We start from the raw sequence: 16,866 nt of genomic DNA, 5'->3' as shown, positions 1-16,866 counted from the left end.
ATCTGGCAGGATCTTGACTTCAATAGACCATACAGCGAGGAGATAGGGACACTCCCTCCATTCATATTATATCTCAATGGACAACCCGGATCCATAATGCCTCCGGCCTGGCTATCGCCGGCGGAGGCATAATAAAGATACAATCATTTTCTAAACAAACTGTTTTTTTAAATGCAAAAAAACACTACAGATGACAATAACAAAGGAAAATAATTACATTTAGAATTTTGGATTGTTTACACTGACTTTAACGCGGTTGACATTATTTTTCAGGATGGTTCTGGGGCAGCAATGTTATTCTGCTGCTGCTGTTGTTTTAGTGAAAGTAATGCAAAAGTAATGTAATAAGTAACGAGTTACTATACATAGACAGTAATATTGTAAAGTAACTTATTACTTTCAAATGAAAGTAACTAGTAATGTAATATGTAGTATATTGCATTTTGAAAGTAACTTGCCCAACACTGTTCCCAAAGCATTTGGCAATAAATTAGTATAAAACGGCATGGCTGATGGCTGTTTTCTCTAACGTTATACTTTTATAATCCAGATAGCCCGATACGAGGCTTCACAGGCTGTAGCTATCGCTGATTTGAACGGTCTGTCTCATTGTTTTCCACGTAAGGAAGTGTACTGTAGCTGCTGTCAATGTGACCAGTGTTTACATGTTGCCATGACAACACCGGAAGTCAACTTCCGCGATTTTCTTGGAATCGTCAAGTAGTATATTTTATGGAGCTATAATACATCCTTGTTTACTAGAATTTCGGGTACTTTGAGAGTTAAACTCGTTATGATGTTGCCTTTGTTATTTTCTTTGATAAACAAGTTAATGAAAGTCACATTATCTCATAACCCGGAAGTTAAAACGGAGATCAGAAAGACGAGAGAAATGGCGGATCAAGCAGCGTGTTTTTATGTTCCGTCAATTTAATGATATTCTACTGCTGGTTACCAGGCGAACACGGTAATATTTGGCTACTTACCTTACAGAATAATTGTTTATTTGTTTAAGCTTTGTGCTCATACGTGAGTTTATAAGAATGTGGAAATAAGAAACCCATAGAGTAATGGTTTATTGTTTTAGGCTTTATGCTTGAAACTGTCATTGTGGTGAAACTGTTTTTTGTTGTCTTTTAGTTTTCACGGTGTCCCAAACGGTGTTACCACACAATCTTCATCACTTCCTCAAACCTCAATTGAAGAATAAATATTAAATGTGGACATCAGTATGAATCGTGGACTCATTAACTCATTGAGTGCCAATAACGTCGAACAACGTCAATTCAAATAGTAACGTAGAGTGCCAATGACGTCTAAAGACGGCAAATGCGTTTTTTGACGGTGGGACGTGGATCAAAGCCTCATGCATCTCCTGTAAAAATATTGGAGCTATTGAAGGTGTATAACCTATTTTACGGACCCATTAAGTGGCGACAGTGCTCTCCAGATTAGAGAAAGGTGAGGAAAAACAGCAGAAGAAGCCCCGTGATGAAACGGAAACCGATGCTGGAGCCAGAGCCGTATAGATTGCTCTGGCTGGAGCTAATGTTAGCTGCGAACAGCAGTCAATCCGCTCCCACAACTGAGCCCCTCTGTCTCTGCTGCATAGTTTCTCCATACGATTAGCCACCAGAAAAGCAGCACCCGACGCCGAAGGGCCAAACCATTCTCAGCAGTCCGGTTTGGCTTTTCGGTGTCGCGCTGGGAGCCGGCGCACAAAAACGGAGCGCTCCGAAAATAGACGCTGGGTGCGTGTTTAGGCTGTAGTGTGGGGATGAGTTTCTCCCAGCTCCGCCGGCATGCAGGCTGTGTGTTGGTGTGGGGGTGAGCTTCTCCCAGCTCAGCATGCAGAGATTCGTCACCTGACGCAGGCAGCCAGAGACCCGAGCAGAGCCACCAGAGACACTCCCACGGAGGAGGAGTTTACAGTTGAGGGGGGTGGGGAACGCAGGGCACCACACAACTACACCACGTCACTACATCAGAAAATATTAGCTTCAGAGTCAGTGATGTGCTTGAAATGCTTCATTTCACAAAAGGCTCATTATCTCAGCTTCTAATTTGAAACGTCTGTTTTTGGTGAAAACAACCTCCGGCTGATAACTAAAGAACGGAAAATGATATCACTAAACTTTTTTTTGCTGATGATACAATAGAGTCTCCTCGTTCTTTGTGCGTGTTCGGTGTTTACATAGTAATATCACACAATATTATGTGGGCCTCAAGAAATCACTGAAAACGCTCTGAAAGGGCTGGCACTGGGAGCATCCGTTTTCCAAAAGTGGCTGGCACTCAATGAGTTAATAACCAGGAGTAGCTACACAGGCTAACGTTTCGTTGTTTTCCCACTTTTAATTTGAAGGCAAAAAAGGGAAATGGTACGTGTGAAATGATAGAATTGACAGACCAGTGTCAATTGAATGTACTATCACACCATTTCCCTTTCCGGCCTTCAAATTAAAAGTGTGAAAGCCAGCTAACAAAAACGTTGCATTATTCACAAACAAATGGGTAACGTTACTTAAAGGAGAATTTCGTTTTTTTACACCACGGCCCTCATTTCCAGTTTAGAATATGATGTTTTACTCACCGAAATAGTTTCGCTTCATTCGGATGCCCAGGGAAGATTTTGAGCTCCGAGTACACTCTTCAAACAGGCTAGAACCGCTAGAACGGGAGCCCACGGGGCATTCTGCACGGCAGTGCACGCGCTCTCTAAATGACACTTTTTCTGTCAGATCACCGTTCATTATGGTTGTAAATATAATTATTTAGCTAATAGCTAGAAGCTAGGCTAACAACAACACCGCAGTCAACGTTGATCTGCCCCGGATGGGGTTACAGTGCCCATCTCCCCCCTCTGTGAAACCACTTCTTCAGAGAAACCACAGAAGGGGGACGATACGCACACTTGAAGGTCTGCCATGCTGCTATCCTGCTGGCTGTGTAGTCCTGCTTTGGGGTGTCATGGCAAATTATTGATCGAAGGCTTATTGATTGATTGATTATTAATTATGGCAATTCTATGATGTATTTTGTGAACTGTGTTCTTCACCAATTGCAGAAGATTGCTGTACAGAATATTCCTGTGAGAACATGTGTCTTGTTTTGGGAAGTGTCTGTGGGAATAGACAATTGTTATGTCTTTTGTGAACATCAGATTAGCTACATGGCTGAATGGAAAGTACTGCCCTCCACGGGGGGGGGGGGGGGGGGCGCGGGCATCATTGGTTTCAGTATATGATGTGATGTAAACAATAATTCGGGGCTCTTGCATTGAAAATGTAGTCAAGAGGAGACCTCTCTGCAGAGAGATAATTGTGGAATAAAACCTCATAAGAACATTTAAAACGGATATCTCATTATTGATGAATCAGCAGAGCATTGCAGCAAATTTTGCCTCTACACTTGGGGGCTCGTCTACGGGATCTCACGTGTGGGATGCAGACCTCTGGCATGTCGACTGGTGATAACCTCCTGTCAGAGTTGGACCTGAAACCTCGCTTAATTCTAAGAGAGCAGGGGTCGACATGCAGAGGGATGTAGCCCAGCGCTGTGATCTGCGGAACCTGGTGAGGCAAATACACACTGAATGCAATGTTGATTGATCAATTTTATGTCAAATTGAGTAGCTGTCAAATTTAGAATAATGTAATACAATTGGTTTAAAAAAAATAGACAATTGTAACTACTGCTAAAAGCTACAGGTCTGGGGGATGTGTGTGCGTGTAAAAACGGATGTAACCACTGCCTTAGTCAAATTAGGATTGTCTAGAAGAGAGTGGTGTGGGGTCCAGAGGGGACGCCTACGTGAGATAATATTAGATAAAACTCACTATTGCCGTTTCGGATATACTCATCGCCTTGGATAACAGATCCAGAAGAGGGTGAGGCGTTGCGTTAGAGGGGCGCACGTGTAAGGGGAGCTTACTAGAGCCGACTCGTTTTGGGCATGGTTTTCGAGAAAAAAAAACTGGCCTGTTGTCGACGGGCAACAGTAAGACGCGGGTTGAAAGGTATTACTTAGCGTCGACGCGGGTTGAAAGGTATTACTTAAGCGTCTAAAACTGCAGTATAAAGGTATAAAGGTAAAGCAACACATACCCAGACCTGAGTTTTGCGAAAGGAGGTATAAATTATATGTAGTTATAATAGAAGGGATACAATTACAAATTCAAAGCATTGGGAAAATTCTTACCATTCATTTGCAAAAAAAAGAAAAAAGAAAAGTGGTTTTCAAAAGGTCTCTTTCCTTTGAACAAGAAAAAAAAAAAAGAAAAAAAGGGGAGAGTGTGGGTGAAACTGAGCAGTGAGGCTCATTGAGGAAGAAAAAATGAGAAAAATGAATGAAAAATGAATGGGAAATGACTGAGAAATGAATGAGAAATTTCTGAATGAGAAAAATGAGAGGGAGAAGAATCACAAATTAAACTTTTTGTTTTGGGGCTTAAACAGGGGCTAAACGTTCAAATTGAACTTTTTGTTTTGGGGCTTAAACACGGGCTAAACGTTCAAATTAAACTTTTTCTTTTGGGGCTTAAACGTTCATATGTGTGTAGATAAGCCGGCCGGCAGGGGACAAACGGGGTTGTTTATTTTGTTATGTGGATCCACAGTGGGTTTTATTTTAACCTATACCTGCCTACAAAAGAGGGATTGGTTGTTATTTTGTTTTTATTGGTAATATCACAAGGTATTGGTTTTGATTCCGCACACACAAACAAAACCACAGCTGTTTAGAGAAAGCTCACGAGGAGCTATGGGTTTGTATTTGCAGAGGTCTAAATACACACCAGGAAAGCACATTTATCTCAAGCAGACCTACACGCCACATTTAGAGGGAACACAGACTGTATAAAAGTTATGGTCTAGGTGGTTTTGAAAAACCACAGAAAACAACAGCAACACATTTATTATGAAGTGGAAGAGAAAGGACAGTATTCTCCTATATTGCTGTCAAAGCCAGAAGCAATACATACATACCATACATACATACATTTTCATTTATCATGTGAGGAGTTTAATCTTTCGCTAGTGTCTCTTAATGTGTCTTAAAAGGTCTCGACCTGGAATTGACCCGCGCCTCACCACCACCATGCAGCAGACTGAGAGTCAGCGCCAGGCTCAACTACACTGAAGACCAACAGCAGTCCAGGCTCCAGCGGAGACCATCAGCACTCCGGGCAGGCTTCAGCCAGGGAACCGGCAGCAACATCCGTACCGCAGCCACTACAGCTCTGAACACCGCAGCTAGCGGCCAGCAATGGGAGAGATTTATCTCTCCCTCCCGTGTAAGTGTTTGACCACACCGGTGTGACGGGCTACAGAAATGCATCATGAGTGGTTTGCTTGCTGTAAAAGAATATATAACTGCCGTTGAGTTTCCGATTCATAGGCTTGGCCCGAGGTTGACGCCAGCAGGACATCTGCCCTTGGTATATGAACAATGTGCTGTGGGTTGACCACCTGGACAGTTTAACAGCAGAGGACTCACGCGAAGCGAATCAAGATGGAGCGGAAAAGGTGTGAGGCGCTGGTCAATGACGGGGAGAGACTGACACGGCCGGAGACGCGAGCCAGATGAGGGTGGAGGAGTTCACAGCAGAACTTTCTCCAAAGACACCAATTATGAGCAGATAAGTGATGACACACATGAACATTTGCATATTACAGCTGTTTGAAAACCATTGTTTTAGTAAGAGAATCACACACTGCATACATTATGTACATGCAATGCACACAGAGCAAGAGTACTTTTTTGCATTATTACAGTACTGTTTAATAGAAGTTATGTTTTTTTAGGAAAAGTGATTACTTAGCCTGGAAAACCCTTATTGCCAAGCGAAAAGGTAATGTTTGTGAATAGACACTGAGATTCCCCCCCCCCCCCCCCTCGGCCTGAAGCCTTGAAACAGTGCAGCTGTTCCAGATAAGCACATGGTTCAGCGCACACACATTTCCAAAGAGAGGTTCCCAAACCGAGCAAAGACTAGAGACAAGTTAAAGGGTCTCTCTCTCCAAAAAAAAGAAAAAAAAAAGAAAAAAAAAAGAGAAAGCCTGCTAAATTAATTGACACATGCGTTATATAATGCATCTGTCAAAGGGGGTATGCAGCTGGCCTTCAAATGACTGGCAGCTTTTTGTTTTTGTTTTTGTTTTTGTTTGTTTTTAAACTTTGTGTTGTTGTGGTGAATGTGTTTTGTGTGTCTGTGTGACTGAGACAATCAGATTGGACAGCAGATTGGGACAATCAGATTGGACAGCAGATTGGGACAATCAGATTGGGACATCGGATGCTGAGATCTGGCTTGCTCGCATCCGCCGCCAGCGCGATTGGCTTTGTCTTTGCATACACACACACACACATGCGTGAGTTTGAGGACAGGTGGTGCACACCCTGTGAAGCACCGGAGGATGATGGCGGAGGACAGATAGCGTGGTGCACTCGGGCGAGTGCATCCTTCGTGACGGTTTCCCCATGGCGAGTATGGCTACTGGAGTCGTACTTCGTGTGGTTTGTGTAAAAAACTGTGATAATGTGTGTAATAAAGTGCTTTGGAGGGTGTGGCAGGGAATAGGGGAAGTAACAGACATGGGGACAAAAACTTGAGACATGACTTGGACTTGTAAAAATGACTTGTGAGTTAATAGGGAGCTATTAGACAATGCAGTTTTTTTCTTTCATTAGTGTAAATCGATAGCTTATAAATTGAGCTATCTCAAATTGACCATTTGCATCAAAATTGGGTCGCGGGTTCATTTCCCAGCCTCTGAGCGGGCTGCATGCCAAAGTGCACTTGGTGTGAAGTCTGCCGGAGGTTTGGAAATCGTCAACAATTGAAGTGAGAAACCCGAAACAAGCCGTTTCCCAAAACATTTGCAGCCTGTGAGAAGTTTTCATACGAGATGTAAATAGCGGCTTGTTGATATGAGTGGACGCTGGGGGAGGAAGTGGGAGGCGGGCAAAACGATTTAGTGGGGGGCGCCGCCTCTGACTTCAACTCCCAGAATTCACAGCACCAGTGAACAGGAGCCCATTTACCAAAGGTGATAAAAGTGTGGAACAATAAAAAACCATCTGCCTCTGACACATTTTGTTTATGCTATGAAATCCTGGGTAAATAATCATGCTTGATTTGATATTAGCATAACTAAGAGTTTGATTTGAGCAAGTGATACATTGTAACATAAGTATGTATTAAGTAAGTAAGTAAGTAACCAAAATGCAGTTAAGTAAGGACTTATTAATTATAATTGTGAACACATAGGGAAATTTTGATCTATACAGAAAGGCAAATAGCCTATCATTTGATGTTTGAATTGATAATTTTTTTTCTAACAAGTTAAGGATAATAGTTATGTTAGTTTTCTTTGACTGTGTTTGAACTTATAGTTTCTTATCAATAATTTATTTTTAATATTGATAATAATGATTTATTTTTTATCAAAAGTGTGGAATTGTCATGACAAATTATTGATCGAAGGCTTATTGATTGATTGATTATTAATTATGGCAATTCTATGATGTATTTTGTGAACTGTGTTCTTCACCAATTGCAGAAGATTGCTGTACAGAATATTCCTGTGAGAACATGTGTCTTGTTTTGGGAAGTGTCTGTGGGAATAGACAATTGTTATGTCTTTTGTGAACATCAGATTAGCTACATGGCTGAATGGAAAGTACTGCCCTCCACGGGGGGGGACGGGCATCATTGGTTTCAGTATATGATGTGATGTAAACAATAATTTGGGGCTCTTGCATTGACAAATGTAGTCAAGAGGAGACCTCTCTGCAGAGATGTTATTGTGGAATAAAACCTCCTATGAACATTTAAAACGGATGTCTCATTATTGATGAATCAGCAGGGCATTGCAGAGATTTTTCCATCACAGGGGCACGAGGAGAGGGTTTCCCAAAGTAACGTTAACATTAGTTAGCAACCTAGCCTGGGCTGCTGTCCACATTACAGTCCGGTAGGATGCTTCCTAGTATCCATCAAAAGTGACTTTCCTGACACCGTACAATTAAAAAAAAACTAAAAGGACAGCACTCCAAGTTTAAAGATGTATTGCCACACAATGGACGTTTCGAGCAAAAGCCCTTCTTCAGCATGTATTGGCAATTACATGCAGGTGATGCACAGGTGCCTCTAATTATAGGTCCCATACCGGCACAATCAGGAAAGACCAGCAGAGGAGGTCAGCAAAGTCAATGCAGGTACATTATAAATGAAACACAACATTCATAGAAAACAAACCATTCAAAGAAAACAAACAAAAGACAGCTCCTCATTAAGCGCCTTAGGAATGAGGGTATCAAGGGAGTGGATCCAGTAGGCCTCTCTTTGAAGGAGGATCTTGTCTCTATTCCCTCCTCGCCGTGGCATATTTACTGTTTCAATGCCCATGTAATGAAGATCACTCAAACTGTGATTCAAACTATTAAAATGTCTCGCAACTGATGATTTCTCATCATGATTGCGTATAGAGCATTTGTGTTGACAGATTCTGGTTTTTAACTCGCGTTTAGTTTTGCCTACATAGTATAAATTACATGGGCATTTCAACAGGTAAACAACATATCTAGTGTTACATGTGATTCTGCCTCTGACCTTAATGTTCACACGAGAACTTGGATGCGTGAAATGATTACCTTTGAGCATGGCATAACAATGTACACAATTATGGCAAGGAAAATTACCAGAAGGAATAGGACGAGAAAGTGAGTGGGTCTCTTGGGCAGATCTGACTTTACTAAAAAATCTCTTAAATTGGAGGACCTCTTATACAAATATCTGGGTGAAGTTTGAAAAGCATTGGAGATGTGAAACATCTCTAATGAAGTTTGAAAAGCATTAGAGATGTTTCACATCTCCAATGCTTTTCAAACTTCACCCATATATTTTTATAAGAGGTCCTCCAATTTAAGATATTTTTTTGTAAAGTCAGATCTGCCCAAGAGACCCACGGCAAGACGTGGCACGTCAGCGTCAGCGTGGCACGCGCGGGTGGTGTGAACGGCTTTGCCTGTTACCAAGGACGCCTAAATGGAAGGTGTGGGTTCAGCGTAGGTAGAGCTTCGGTTGAGCGTTGCTTCGGCGTCCTGTGTGAACGGGGGCTAGGTCCAGCAGCCCCAGTTGCTTAGTGGCGAAGATAAGTCACTGAGAAGTGCACACATACGCACCTTATCCCACACAAATTATTTCCAATGCCGAAAATACATCTATTGTGGTTGTTGTGGATATGTAAATAAAAATGCTCTGCTCCTAATGAACGTCCATTTGAATGAACATTGCTACATTAGCATTTGAGCTAAACAAGCTATCAAAGCCAACCAAGACCTAATCCAATGTCGTCAGTTTAGCGTTACGGCCGGAACACACATCTTGCGTGTGCGTGGCGTCTGCGTGGCGTGTGCGTGCTTGCTGCGGCTGGCACGCCCGTGGCATCCACACAGGCAGCGTGGCTGGGGCGGCAGCAGCTGCTGCGCTGCTGCCTGTCTCCCAACTATCTTCCTATAGAGTTTACCATTCATTAAATTTGCTATAAACAATACAATGATGATTTTAACTGAAGATCGCTTGGGCTCACTTCAGAATCGAGGCAGTATGATTTGTGTGTGTGTGTGTGTGTGGTGGGGAGGGGAGGAACGAAGCCACGTTGTAGCCTATCTGGTTTTTCAGAGGGCAGGAGAACTGTAGCTGTGAGCTCAGCTCATCCTCTCGTCTCAAATCAAAACGAGCCTTGATTGGCAACCAGAGTCAAAAAAAATATGCCGCAAATTCGCCCAGAGAAATAAACACGGAAGTGTTGTGAGAATTTTATTGTTGATATAAAAGAGAATATGCTCTCAATTGTATAACCTTGTAATTTAGGATGTTACCTGAACGCAACACAGGTGGTTACAGCCAATGACATGCACGGAAAATGTATGTATGTGTGTGTGTGTCTCTGACCCAGCGTCAGTGTCAATAAACAGCTCCATGGGAGAAGAACCACTTCTTGCTGCTGCTCTGGGAGTGCACGCGAGAACTGCTGCATTAACCCACTCTGCTAACAGTTATTATGTCTGCTTTGAAAATAGTGCTTGTATGATATGATTATGAACAGAAATAGGTCATTTTTAATGTGGATTTCTGTAGAGACGCTAGAGACACGCGTGCGGAAAGCTGAAAAAATAGGCTTCGGTTCTATTCTCTAGATGACGCGCGTCTCACGCTCGCAAGACACGCGCCTGAGACGCGCGTCTGATGCCGGTGGTGTGGCTGCTGTAACCTGTTAACATGGGAACCGAAATGAAAACGCCACGCAGACGCCACGCAGACGCACAGCACACGCAAGATGTGTGTTCCGGCCGTTAGGGTTGCCAACTTCTTGAAATAGAAATAAGGAACAGGGCGCTCCGGCAGGGGGGTTGGTGGAGTGTGTTTGCTAACTGTAATGGCTTTGGCTTCAACCATTTAGGCTACCCATTAATACAAGCAAACACACAAACCTGGTTTTGATCAGTTTTTGCATTTTTTTTTGCCCTATGGATAAAGTTAAACATTTCAAGGAAAACAATAAACAGTAGTGAAAATGACATTTTGATATAGCCTAATTTATCTTCACATTGGCATGTAGCAAGAAATGTATTACAACAGTGCAAACAACAATATTACATTCTTCTGAATAGAACAGACCTGCAAGAGTAGTGCAACATATTTTAGATTTCAGATGAAATCTTCTGAATAAAAAGACAATTTAGTAGAGCAGATTAGCTCCCAAAAATAGAGGAATTGTGCACTTTTTGACAGAAACATGAAATTTCACACATAGTTAGGGAATACCATAAGGTTTATTTTAAGATTGGGAGGGAAGTCAGATTTGACCTCAAATCCAAGATGGACCCCGTTTCCCCGAGTCTAATGTACAAATGTGCTTAAAGAAATGTTGCACCTTTTCAGAGAAGCATGAAATTTCTCACATAGTGAGTGAATACCATAAGGTTTATTGTCAGATGTGAGGAAAAGGCAGATTTGGCCTCAAATCCAAGATGGCTGCCATTCCCCTGGGTCTAATGCACAAATGTGCTCATAACACTTGTGCACTGCTTAAAAAAAACACAAAATTTCTCACATAATGAGTGGATACCACAAGGTTTATTGTCAGATGTGGAGGGAAGTCAGATTTGGCCTCAAATCCAAGATGGCCACCATTCCTCCCTAGTCTAATGTTTCAAGTGTGCTCATAAAGTTTCACATATCTGAAGGTATTTATTGGTGAGGATGTATGGAATTATTTACCTATCATAATGCAAGAGGTTGTTTGAGAAATTTGAGAGCATGATTTATCAATTTCACATTCAGATCTTGGACCCTTGGACTCAAAAAGCCACTGCGTGTGTTCAGATTTACTCTGCGTGTCCTCAAACTATACGCTCACACTCAAAACTTTACGCTCGCGCTCAAAACTTTTCTTTATGGAGAGATTTCATGCACTCACACTCAAATATCCCCTGCTCACGCTTAGATTTTCTCTGCTTGTGGTCAAACTCTGTGCTTCCATTCAAATGTCTCCCCTCTCCATTCAAACTGAGTGTGCTCTCTCTTGGAATTTCTCCTCTTGGATCTTTTGTCTGCGCTTGGACTTTCTGTGACACAGCCCTATCAAAAACCCACAACCAATAGAATGTCAGGATAGTGTCACATGATCCCTGACCCAGCGATCATGTGACACTATCCTGCCATTCTATTGGCTGTGGATTTCTGAAAGGATTGTTGCACAACAAATCTGAGAGAAGAGAAGAGATCCAAGAGCAGAAGTTTCAAGACCGCACAGAAGCAGTTTGAAGGAGGAGGGGAGGACATTTGCATGCAGGCACAGAGTTTGAGCGTGAACAGAGTAAATGTAAATGTGAGCAGGGAATTTTTGAGTGCGAGTGCAGGAAATCTGTCCAAGCATAAAACGTTTGAGTGTGAGAGTACAGTTTGAGGACAAGCAGAGCAAATTTAAGCATACGCGGGGGCTTTTTGAGTCTAAGGGTCAAAAATCTGAACGTGAAATTGATAAATCATGCTCTCAAATTGCTTTAACGACCTCTTGCATTTAGATAGGTAAATAATTCCATAAGATTGTAGCATCTCCTTGGTAATCTAGAACAGATTTGAAAGGTATAAGTGTAATGGTATTTGAACTAGACCTGGTTGTATGCGGTCTAGATGGGGCAAAAACAATGAAATCTTCAATTTTTCCACTTTCACAGATAGGATAACATTTTTCACAAATTTCAAAGTGTTCCTTGGTGAGAGTCTAAGGTCCCCTTGGTAATCTAGACCAGATTTTAAATGTGTAAGTGTAATGGTCTTTGAACTGGACCTGGTTTTATGCTGTCTAGATGGGGAAAAACAATTTCATCTTAAATTTTTCCATTTTCACAGATAGGATCCAATTTTGACAAATCTCAAAGTGTTTATTTCAATCAGGAGACTTGATGGATAAACAATGATTTATTACAATGAATGAATGTTACAGAATATTATGATGAGAAAGTTAGTTAGTCTTTGGAGCTTGACACCACTGGGAGATATCGAGATCGAGCTGGATCAGCTCGAGCAGCACGGCCATATATACCCCCCAGTGGAGTCAGGATACTGGTGCTGGTGAACCTCTTGGTGACTGATGGATCAGGGATTTGGCGGAGACGGGGAGGTGGTGGGTGTGTGTCAGCCAGCATGATGAGAGAGACTGAATGAGACACAGAAAAGCATATTTATGCACACATCAACCATGTGATAGGCTGCCTAAAGGGGAGTGCCACAATGTGATAGGCTAAAAGTGCAGGTGAGCAAAGGTGTATAAGGTGATGTGTTGCTATGCTATTGGTTTATGGGAAAGTAGGAGGCAACCACTGATTATTCAATTATCACCAGGAAGCTGACAGGTTACCAGGTGAGCAAGCAGGAGAAGTGCAGTGACTGTGGAACCGGTGAGGATCAAGATCGTCCTGTCTGAACCTTCGTTTATAAACTCCACTTGTGAGAGTCTAGGGTCCCCTTGGTAATCTAGCCCATATTTGAAATGTCTAAATGTAATGGTCTTTGAACTGGACCTGGTGTTATGCGGTCTAGATGCAAAAAAACCAATGAAATCTCAGTGAAATCACCCATTATTTTAGTTTTCACAAATGGGATAAAAGTTTCACAAATCAGATAGTGAGTGAATGTGGAGGGAAGTCAGATTTGACCTCAAATCCAAGATGGCCACCATTTTAACTGAGATTTCATTGTTTTTTGCATCTAGACTGCATAAAACCAGGTCCAGTTCAAAGACCATTACATTTACACATTTCAAATCTGGGTAGATCACCAAGGGGACCCTATACTCTCACCAAAAAACACTTTGAGATTTGTGAAAATTGTATCCTATGTCTGAAAATGGAAAAATTGAAGATTTCATAGTTTTTTCCCCCATCTAGACCGCATCAAACCAGGTCTAGTTCAAAGACCATTACACTTACACATTTCAAATCTCGGCTAGATTACCAAGGGTACCCTAGACTCTCACCAAGAAACACTTTGAGATTTGTGAAACTTTTATCCTATCTGTGAAAATGGAAAAATTGAAGATTTAATTGTTTTTCCCCATCTAGACCCCATAAAACCAGGTCCAGTTCAAAGACCATTACACTTACACATTTACCCAGGCACTTATGTATGTACTTAACCTAACTAACTAACTTAACCTAACTAACTATCCGGTGTGCACAACTAAACTCTGGCTGACACCCCAAAGACCTACAATCCGCTACAGAAAAATGTATATTGTTTGTTTATTAACTCGCCCCTGGCCTTCTATCATTTCACGAAAGTGGCCCCCGGGCAAAGCAAGTTGAGTATCCCTGCCCTAAGTGATACACACATGGTATGAGAGTGGTATATACACCCATCACATCAAAATCCGTGTTGTGTTAGTGTAGAATGGTTCCTTGCTCTGCATGAGCAGCTGTATGTTTTCTCATTTTTTACATAAATTTATTGGGGAGGGGGGGACACATTTTATTAGGCTTATTGGCGGGGATTTGTCGTTCTCAATGTATATTGCCGTTACGGCCTTGTATTACGCTATATTTGTCTGTATTTATTACAACACACCGAAATACAGGCCCATTATGATAGGTTAGGCCTACATATCTTTTCCAAACGCATTCATTGCAAATAAGTTACCAACTATTATCTCCGCTTGTCACAACAAAGGGAGACCGTGCACTTCAGTTGGACGGCGGTCTGGCATTTCGGCGTTGGAAATAATTTGTGTGGGATAAGAGGCTCTATCGTTGCATCGGCCTATGAACTGCGCCCAACGCCAGACGCAGCCCAGAGTAGTGGGCGTGGACCAGCGCACTCGATATTTTGGTATCGGCGCTACACGCAGCCTTTAGCATTACAACCACGCCTTTTAAGCGTACAATTATGCACAGTCTGCTCATTGGAGAAGTGCAGTAAACCAGTCCCAAGCTTGCCTTTTAAGCTCCAATTCCACGAAGTAATCCAGTAAAACCAGACAAGCCAAGCGCTCTGCTCCCCCCCTCCCTTCATCCCGTCTGTCTGTCTCCATATATAGGCTATTATTCCATATTATTATGCTTCTCAAACCAATCTAACTGCAGTTTAAATACTGCAAGCATGTAAATACGCTACACTATAGCAAGATCAAAGTGAAGATAATGTTCTAAAGGCATTGGCTAGAAAAAAATACCGTATCCCTATGATGAGATTAGATTGGTGAAAGTTTGTCCAGAATTATATCGTTTTCTCTCCCCTGCTGCAGGTAGAAGGATGCACATAAATATAGCCTACATTATGTAAAGTCATTGCAGAAATGTGTTTTTATTGTAAAACTAAATGTGAAGTAGGGCCAATTTATTGGAGCAGACATCACAGTATAGCACATGACAGTAGAACTTTTGCGCGATCTGTGTGTGAAAGAGCCTAATGTTTGTCCAGAATTATCTCGTTTTCTCTCACCTTCACTGCACAGGTAGGATGATGCAACAGCCTCTGAATGTCATGGGCTCAAAACTGTCATGTTAGAAAAAACTGTCATGTTGTTATACTATGTACGGTATAACAACTTATCGGACTTGTGTTGTGCCTGTCTGAGCGAGGCAGTGAGAGAGAGAGAACCGGCAAACTTTTTTTCAAGCAGTCGTATTGTGCCTGTCAGACTGATGAGCAAGAGAGAGGGAGTGACACAGAGAGAAGGGGGACAGAGGAGAGGCAGAGGAGCGCTCCGCGCAACCGGCGCACTGAATAGGCCTGGTTTTCAAAAGCGCAAAGCGCTAAATTAACGCCAGGAGGGGAAGATATCATTAGGCCAGTATTTAAGGCCGAAACGCCCATTCTGGCCTATTCTGCCACTGCGCCACGCCTATTTTGCGTAAAGTGCATTTCGGGGAGTAAAGAAATGTTGCTATTTTCCCGAGGCAGGCGCAAGGCGCGTTTTTTTGCGTTTAAGGCCAGTTTCTGCGCCTAAGGCCTGTGGGAAAATAGAGCAAGGTGCGTATATGTGTGCACTTCTCAGTGACTTCTCTTCGCCACTAAGCAACTGGGGGCGCTGGACTTAAAGATGGGTCAGGGTTTGCGTAGATTATTTGCGTAAGTTGTCTTGTTTACTTTTAAACGGGTGTGTTTTTTTTTTTTTTTTACATCGATACATCTGTGTGGGATACCTTTACAAGACGATACTGGGTGGTGAAACACGGATTGGATTGAGTAGATAGTCACTGGACAGGTTAGTCATGGTTTTAGTAGGGATTCTACACCAGGATTGATAGATGAGATGGACGGTAGCAGAGAAGGCTGCTTTGGTGTTTCACTCCCTTGTTGTTTGTCTTCTCTTCAGATGCATTATTGAACACAAATCATCTGCCTGTATCATCTGTCATGAGCATAACATCCTGTTTGTCCTGCAACATCAACATCAAGGGATCCAAACTTTTAATAAACCTCCTGGAAATGTTCCTCTGCTCTTCAGACTGATCGGTGTCCCACTTGCTGAGACTAAAAGAGTTAACCACATTTAGTAGTTTTTACAATTAGGCTATTGGGTGATTAACGTTCATGCATATTAATCATTTGTGCATATCAATTAATTAAACAACACATCTCACGGCCAGATGCATAGATTTCCTAAAGTACAAAGTGCACACTTGTTTTTTTTCCCTCCCGGTCTACCTGTCTGTTTTGTATCGTGAAAATGATTAGATGAATGATGAAAACGATGAGAGTGTTGCATTATATATTCAACAGATTGTCAACCTGGCTGTAAATAGCCTTTCCCAGTGTTTAACGTTACCTCGATCACCCCACCCCACGTTATCGCCTGAATAATGCTGTGATTTTTCAAGGAGTGGAGAATTGCTTTCTGAAATAATGTAGCCTGCCTCACATAGACACTGGTTCCTGCAGCACACTACAGCACACCACAACATATCCACCTCCCCCTCTCCCCCATCACCCGCCACCACACACACGTGTGAAAGCAACAATGCCTCACAAGGGAGCTGGAAGGTGGGTGCTGAGGGTGCTGCAGCACCCCCTGGTGGCAATAAATGGGATTTTTGAAATTGTTGGATTTGGCTGTCTTGTGTTTATACCACCAACAAAATGCATTAAAAACAGTTTGTGCTTCCCCGCTCTAATCTTATTTCATACGCGCTCTCTTCAAAAGTGTTTGATTTTCATCATAATCTGGTTTTCCATAATAATAATAATAAGTTCAGTGTTTATGCCTGTGTTGCTGTCTGTTGTAGTGTAAAACGACTAAAGGGAGAGCAGGTGCTTACATGAAAGTGAGTGAGAAAAGGAGAAGATACTGAATAAT

Source organism: Poromitra crassiceps (genome assembly GCF_964638095.1).
Source record: "Poromitra crassiceps genome assembly, chromosome: 13".
Taxonomy (NCBI): Eukaryota; Metazoa; Chordata; class Actinopteri; order Beryciformes; family Melamphaidae; genus Poromitra; species Poromitra crassiceps.
Note: the sequence above shows the minus strand (reverse complement) of the source record.